At 37.8% G+C, this 8,190-nt stretch overlaps 1 pseudogene; it reads right to left on the minus strand.

Annotated features, from left to right (window-relative positions):
* Window positions 1-5,195: 5,195 nt before the first annotated feature.
* LOC124961127 (cyclic GMP-AMP synthase-like) lies at window positions 5,196-6,705 on the minus strand (annotated as a pseudogene).
* Window positions 6,706-8,190: the final 1,485 nt, after the last annotated feature.

The following is an 8,190-nucleotide window of genomic DNA, read 5'->3' on the forward strand; positions in this document are numbered from 1 at the left end:
ATGAAAAGGCATAAGGCATCATCTACACAAGTCAGAAAAGAGTTCACCGAGGTCCTCTGATTCCCTAGTAGGGAAATAGAAGCTGTGTCCACTATGAAGCTCTTTGTGTATCATATTATTGAAATTGGGGCTGAGATTTAGACTTAACCCAATCACCAGCCACTAGAAAAATGTACTATTCAATGCCAACAGACGAACATGACCTAAAAGGGCTTCAGATCATTCAAAAGAGCAAGCAAGAATGCACCTTCCTGTGAGAACAGGACCCTTTGTGTTCTCTGGGAACGCTTAGAATCATCTACCTATTTTCATGCCATCAGGTATTTCTTTGATTATTTGGTATTCATGGATTTGCTACTAGTTTTGTAAAGTTTCAAGAGTTTGAAAGAATCTAAGATTTGAAGTCACTTGCAATGTAGATTTAACTTACTTGACAGTTGTCTCATCACTAAAATAAATCTTGCCTGACTTTTATGGTATTATTAGCAATTAATGTGAGATTCCTTACACAATGACTTGCATGTGGTAGGTACTGAAGTCAAAAGACAACTGCTCCTCTTTCTTCTGTCATTAATACCAGTTTTAATTTTCCACCATGACTAATAAAATGGAGCAAAATGATGCTACTTAAAATCTCACACTTTTTTCAAGTGAAAATGAAAAAGCCATTTGACCTGTAGAAGCAACTCCAAATGTAGCAGCAAAGATATGCTTGGTGCATTTCAGTTTACAAATAGACTCTGAAGTCAGCACTCAACAAAGTGACAAAGCCCAACAGCTCTCTCGGATGACTCAGTTGGAAGGATCCATGCATGTGTCTTGTGTAATCACTTGGTGTGAGGTCTGCAGATTGAAGCTCTCTCTTCTGAACCTTACCAGTTGAATATTACCAGCACAAAGAGGTGTGGTTTAATTCCAGCATGAGAAATGGGTAAATGGCCTCAGTATAAAGTTTCTGAAATGAATGTGTTAGGATTAGTTTGTATTATCTTATAGGAAAATGGAGTGAACAGGATCTAGGCATTGTCCAGAAGGTTAAAGGTTGATTCTCTGTTAGAACTTATCCTAGGTAAAGATCAGTCTGATTTATACCCTGTCTCATATTTATCTATCTTATCAATGGGTGATCCAGCTACCCCAGGGTTCATGGTGTGCAGATGGTGTACATAGACGAAAGGGGAAAATGAGGATATAGTAAACCAGATTCCTTTATAATCAATTGTTTAAGAAAGATCTGTGGACTATTATATGTGGTAGCATTGTGGAAAACATATGACTTATAGTATTTTACTATAATGTACATAATTTCATGTTTTATGTCAGCAAAAATATAAGTACTTGAAAATAATTCTAATGGTTTTAAATCATAGACCTAATGTAATTTGTTTCTATTTATATACGTGTATTTTTAAATCATTTTAATCTTGACTGTATTATATTTTATTTTTTATACTTTGAAAATATTCAGCACTATCTCATAGTGTTTAAAATATAATTTATTCTTTAGATTCCAATAACTTTAACATTTGCAAAGTAATTTACCCCTGGTAGCTATTTATTTACAATTGCTACTCTTATGAAATTTGTAGAATGGATAGTTATTTTCCTATTCAGAGAGGAAGAAATAGATTCTCAGAGGTGAATGAATCAGTTGCTCAATGTCACCAGGTATTCTGTGACAGAGAAAGGGTCTCAATACCATTGTTAAGGACTCACCATTCAGGAGTCTTTTCACTCCACCCTATGCCTTCTCAAGCATCCAGATAATCTAAAATATGGAAAATGCATTCATTTAATGTGCACCCAGGGCCAGGTAGCCTCTCCTGCAAGTTTTCTATTCTAAAAGAAAAGTCTCCAGGAGACCCATTCACAATTCTCTTCATCAAACACGAAGACACTATTCCTATGTTTGACAATATTCTATGCCTTCTGTAAATGAACCATGGACATAGTTCCAGGACTGACATGACTCACAGAGTCCTGGCTGACTACACAGCACCCACTGGAATAGGTCCTGATGCTGCACACATGAACCAACTGCTCGCCCTGTCCTGCTATGTATAGTGGTCACTAGGGGGCCCAGTAAACCCCTGAATAAAGGAGCACCAAAAGGGAGGGCACATATGCCCTGCAGTTACACTGTGGTTAAGCAACTACCTGCTGAGGCATTTATTTAAACTATGTCTTTTGGAAGACTGAGTCCATTCATCCAGACATGATTCCAGGTGTCCTCTCCTGCCCTTCAGAGTGCACAGAGACCAGAGCTTACCTTGTCATTCTAAAATCAAACTGCCCCTAATACAGATATGTTCTCTTGCATTCTGAATACCTCCCATGAAGCATCCTAACCAGGAGGCCACATTCCAACACCTTGGTGCCTCTGGTTACACTCCTGGGGGAGGGGTTTGAGCTTCACATGCCACATATGATTCATATCACTGTAGTATGTTTCCATTATCTAAAACTAAACAGATTAATATACACTTATGAAACCCATTTGTTTCCTGAAAATTTGGTTCAAGAGGCTTTTAATAATCCCTGTGGATAGAGGCTTAAATAACCCACACTAGCATCTGTATGTCCACAAGCCAGGGAACAAGACACAGAAGAAGAAAGAAATGCCCGCAAATGGACAGAGCTTTTTCTATTTTGGTTTGGGGGCTCTCTTGGAACAGTTGTGCATTGTCACATTTTTTAACTAAACAAGTAGCTCTCAAAGCTCATGGAGAACAAGAATTGCTATACTGCAAGCAAACAGAAAGTGGTTAAAAATGGTGGTGAAGCTCAATGTCAGAAGTTCCTAATTTCCACTTGCTTAGGAGATGACAAGAGGTAATGAGGCTCCTTCTACAAAGAACAGGTTTTGTAGGAAATTTACATTGAGGTAGTGTGGGAGTAGGGGATGAGAAGGAAAATGAGAAAATACCAGCAGGGGATTATTTAAACCTCTGATATTTAAAGAATTTTTCAACAGGTTAAATCTTTCAAGAGATCTTTTATTAATTTATTTATTTGACAAGTTAAAGAGACAAGGATCTACATATTAGTATAAATGTCTTATTTATTGGAAGAAAGTATCACTCTAATATCTGTGTTATAATAGCCTCTTAACTTAAATGGGGGATGTGGATTGAAAAAGTACTTTTTTTTTCTCATTTGTGGGATAAAATAAAAAGTGAAATCCCTTTGTTATATACTATATAAATCACTTTTAAAAAATAATATTTCATTTTAAATTTGGACTGTTTCTAAAAGTTAATTGTGAACTTTCAATAGAAGAGAATTATGAAAGACATGTTTGTTAAATTTTAAACAAAACTACACATTTGTATTCTACTGACTATAAGAAGCTTCATTATGATTTCTAAATCCTATTTCCAATCTCTCCTCGATGGTTGACAAAGACAGAATTGGGGAGTTAGGATGTGTAACCTTGCGGAGGCCTACTAAAATGGAACTATGTGCTCCTTTGTCTCAATAGACAGGAGGGAGGTTGCCTAGACACTAATTTGGTACACCCATCACTCTGGACAAAAGTAGGTCACATTTACCATGGGCTTTGGTTTTTTTCATGAATGAAGAGATTGGCATTGTTCATCATTGTTCATCCTAAATTTCTCTTCCACACCACTCTTCTTGGATTTTATGACTAAACTCACATCCTGAGTAATAGAAATCCAGATCTTACACAGTTGGTCTCTATTTGCATCTCTGAGAATTTGGCCTGATTTCCTTGATCATATAATCAAAAAGCAGAGGTCAGGTCAAAAAAATACTCCCCACAAGTCAGTCACAGCGGTGCACACCTGTAATCCCAGCACCTTGGGAGGCTAAAGTAGGAGTTCAAAGTCCAACTCAGCAACTTAGAGAGGCCCTAAGCATATCAGTGAGACCATGTCTCTAATTAAATATTTAAAAAGGGGACTGTGGATGGGTTCAGTGGTTAAGCACCCCTGGGCTCAAACCCCCTACTCCTGTACCAAAAAAAAAAAAAAAAAAAAAAGAAAGAAAAAGAGTACCACACAACCCCCACCCCACATACACATTTTCTTCCTCTGAGGAATTTTTATTATCCAGATGAAATTGAGCAAAACAAATAAAAGAGAACTATTTGGTAGTTTTCATAAAAATTCAGTAGAAAATATTATATATTATATTAATCAAGATCTTTTTATTTGCCAGCAAATAAAGTTAAGGAACACCAGTGCCTCTAGAAAGAGTGCTACTTGAATACAGAGGAGAGTCACATTTTAACCACGCCCCTTTCTCTGAGTTTGGTACAATATGTATTACCCTTCCAGAAACACACAGAAAAGTATTACTGAAAATAAAAATAAATAAAAGAAAATAAGTTAAGTGTTATGTTTAGTCACATGTAGTAAAATATCCTAGATTTTCCTATAAGATTATTTCCTGAAACATGTAGAGATAATATAAAACTTATTTTTTCATTTCCATCTTTCTTATCCTAGCATATAGGACCAGATCAGACATTGCTTCAAAATACAGTCTGTGTATTTGTACACACACACACACACACACACACACACACACACATTTTTGTGTGTGGTGATGGGGATAGAACTCAGGGCCTCCTGCACACTAGACAAGAACCATATCCCCAAAGCCTCAAATATATTTTTAAGGTGAACAAAACCTACTACTTTTATGTAAGCAATACTAATTTCTACTACTGTCTCTCACAACCTTCCACATACCTGTGATAGGTGTGAACTGATATTCAATAAGTGCTTGATGGAATTTAATTGGAGAGGATATATATTTCATCCTTTTTCTACTTTCCAATCTCATAAAGTTTTTGTTTCTTAATTTAATTTTATTATTATATTTTTCATTTGAGACAAGAGTCTCCCAAGTTGTCCAGGCTGGCCCTGAACTTCTGGCCTCTTCCTGCCTCAGTTTCCCAAGTAGTTGGAATTATAGGTATGTATCACAGTGCCTGGTCTGGTAAAGTTGTTAGACTTTAAATACTCATTTTCCTTTTCATTTCTTAACTAATGTATTTTCTAGGATTGGCAATCCTTCACATTTTATCTACAATCCTTTATATTAGGGCTGTTTATGACAAACTGAGAACTGAATAATTACATTCATTCTAGTCAATCATTACTGTGACAATCCCAATTACTACTGTCACTTTAATTCTTGATTTTTTAAAATAAAATTCCAAATTTATTAAAAATTGGAAATCCATTGTTTCTTTCATATTCGATTTGCTCTGACAGAAATTCTTTACTTATTTCGCAATGTATTTTCGAGAGAATAGATTGACTATAGGAACAAAATAATGCTCAAGTTGTTCTGTCCTGAGACACTTAAGAAAGAATGCCACACAGTTATCAAAGCAGAGTACTAGATCTTTGGGGTGCCACTGACTATCCAATGGGTTCTGGGTACATACATGCAGGAAGGCAGTTTTCACATGATAAGAACAGAATTTATCCAATTCTTTTCGGTTTTCAAACTTCTTTTCCAGCTGTTCCAAAATATTTCATTAGTTTTAAATAATCTTTCCTGCAACATTTTACCACATCATTTTCACAACGTTTTAGATTGCCCATGGTGGTTCAAAATATTCTTTTCAATGTGAGAGAAAGAGAGTTGCCATGTCTGTTCTTGAAAACCATTTCCGTTTTTTGCATGCTTGGGTACAAGGTAAAAAATGGCCGTTGTCTTAGTTTCTTCCTAACTTTTCTCCAAGCCAGTTATGATGGGTAGACCTTGCTGAGTGCTAGCAGGCCAGGTACTTTTTGATTCCAAAGCCAGAATTATATCTACAGATATTTTTTCAGGTTTTCTAATAAGAAGTATTACAGTAGGACTCCCTCGCTTTTTCTTCTCCATAATGACATCTATACCTTCAATGTTTTTAATGTCTTCTTTAATGAATTTCCTAAATTTTGACAACATCTTCGAAGCTTTTAATATTTCCTCTTCTACAAACTGCTTCAGAGGATTTCCTTTGGGATTTCTCTTGAACTTCACAAAGTAATGAGCACCACTATTACAATATTCTTCTAGCTGAATTCTGGGGACTTCCAGTTTAAACATGACATCAAATTCATAGGTGCAGAAATCTTCACGCGCTCATAGTAGCTCCCGGTACAGCAGCAGCTCCACACCTTTGAACTCGGAATCAAAGTCCAGCAATCTCCGAAGCAGGTGGTCTCCGACCTTCTTCACCACCTCCGCTGCTGCTGAGATTTCCTGGCGCCTGAGCCTCAACGTGTCCAGCTCAGCCCGGGGCTTCCAGCCGCCAGGCGCCCCCTCCCGCACGCCCAGACTCGGGGCCCTGGGCCGGAGTGAGGAGCAAGGTACTTCCGCGGGTTCTGGCGAAGGAGGCTTCGGTGCCTCGGCGGGAGCCTTCTTCGCCTGAGCTGGGTTGGTGCTACTAACGCCAGAGGGCGGCGCAACCTTCGCGCGCAGAGCTGCCTTTTTGGAGCGGCTCCGAGTGCACGTTCCTGCAGCTCCTCCTGGGGGTCTCCGGCGCTCTTGGTCTGCAGAGATCGTGACTCCCGGACAGGGCCGCACTTTCTTTCCCACGTTGAGCTGGGCTGCCCGGGGAGCAGCGGGAGACTAGCGGGGCTCGGTCAGGGCGACCCTTGTACTCGGCTCCGAAACCTTGCGGGTGGCAGCTCCGGCTTTGGAAGCAGTCCCAGTCGCCTTTCCGCGTTGGGGTTCCATGACTGGTGCTCCCCGTTGCTCAAAAGAAGAGTCTACTTCGGGAAGAGGCCATGGGAGGAGGAACTAGCAACTGTCTTGATGGAAATGAAACTTAAAGGTGGCGCGAACGCAGCGTCTGCGGCCTCAAAGTCTTTTTATAAGGCTAGACAGGTAGTTTTTGTTTAAAATGCTGGCAAAAATGTATAGAAAAGTAAAATGCTATATACTGTTAGTAAGAACGTACTATGGAGGTTCCTTAGAATGCTAAAACTATAATACAGCTGTCCCACTTCTGAGTATTTATGCAAAGGAAGTGAATCAGCATACCGAAGAGATATATGCACTTGTTTATCACAGTATTATTCATGATAGCTAAGATATGGAATCAGCCTAGGTGCTCATCAACAAATGGAGAGATAAAGAAAATGTGGTAGACATGCACAATGGAGTATTATTTAGCCATTAAGAAGAAAAAAATCCTGTGATTTGCAGCAAATGGATGGACCTAAAGAACATTATGTGAAGCAAAATAACACAGACACAGAAGCTAAAAAATAAAAAAATAAGTGAAAAGTTAAAAAATTGCCTTAATGCAGAATAGTGATTACTAGAGATTGGGTGTGAGGTAGGAGAGAAGATGGAGATAAAGGGAGGTTGGATTTGATCAATGCACACTGTATAAATGTGTAGAAAAATCACTGCAGAATCTACTAGTATGTACAATCAATACAAATTAATCAAAAAAGAAAAAAAATTATTTAAAAAAGAAAATTTTTGTTTGTGTTTAGGAAAAAATGTTCTTACTGTAGACAAATGCACATGCATTCATCTTTCAGGAAGTTGAACCTAGGTAATATGACATGTTTTCCCTCTTAGCTGCCAGAAGATGGAAAGTTAAATGTAATAAAGAATTATATTAATTCTACCACTTTAAGCATCTAGTAGTATCTTTTCTCTTTGCTTCCTTCAACAACTTTAATCTATTTTTATTCCCAATTGCCCTATTTTTCCTTTATATTTAATTTCAATTATTTCAAGTACAAACTCTAGACATGATGATAATAAATAATAATATAAATAGCTGCATATATCATATAGTCAAAATTTCCAGTAAATTCAAATATAATATTGATTAATGTTTGAATATTAAAAACATCGTGTCATTGGGGAAACAATACCCTAAAAAGCACACTTCTCTATGCTTTTTTTTTTTTTTTTCTGTGTATCTTTAAACCACAATGAATGTCCAGAAAGTCAACATGGGAGTCATATCCTAGGCACTGTGACCACTTGAGAACCACATGAGACTCCTAGGTAAGTCAGGGACCCAGATGGACCACACACCCAAAATTCTAGCCAAAAAAAGAGGAAAGCCAGTATAAGTAGATGTACATCTTGGTAACCATTCAGTCAGGTGATGTGTTGGAGACACAGAGAATGTAACAACTCTAAAGTTTCCCAGACACCATTGAACCAGTGCAGAGTTCAAACTGACCACAAGTGACA

The sequence above is a fragment of the Sciurus carolinensis genome, chromosome 12 (assembly GCF_902686445.1).
Source record: "Sciurus carolinensis chromosome 12, mSciCar1.2, whole genome shotgun sequence".
In the NCBI taxonomy this organism is placed as follows: domain Eukaryota; kingdom Metazoa; phylum Chordata; class Mammalia; order Rodentia; family Sciuridae; genus Sciurus; species Sciurus carolinensis.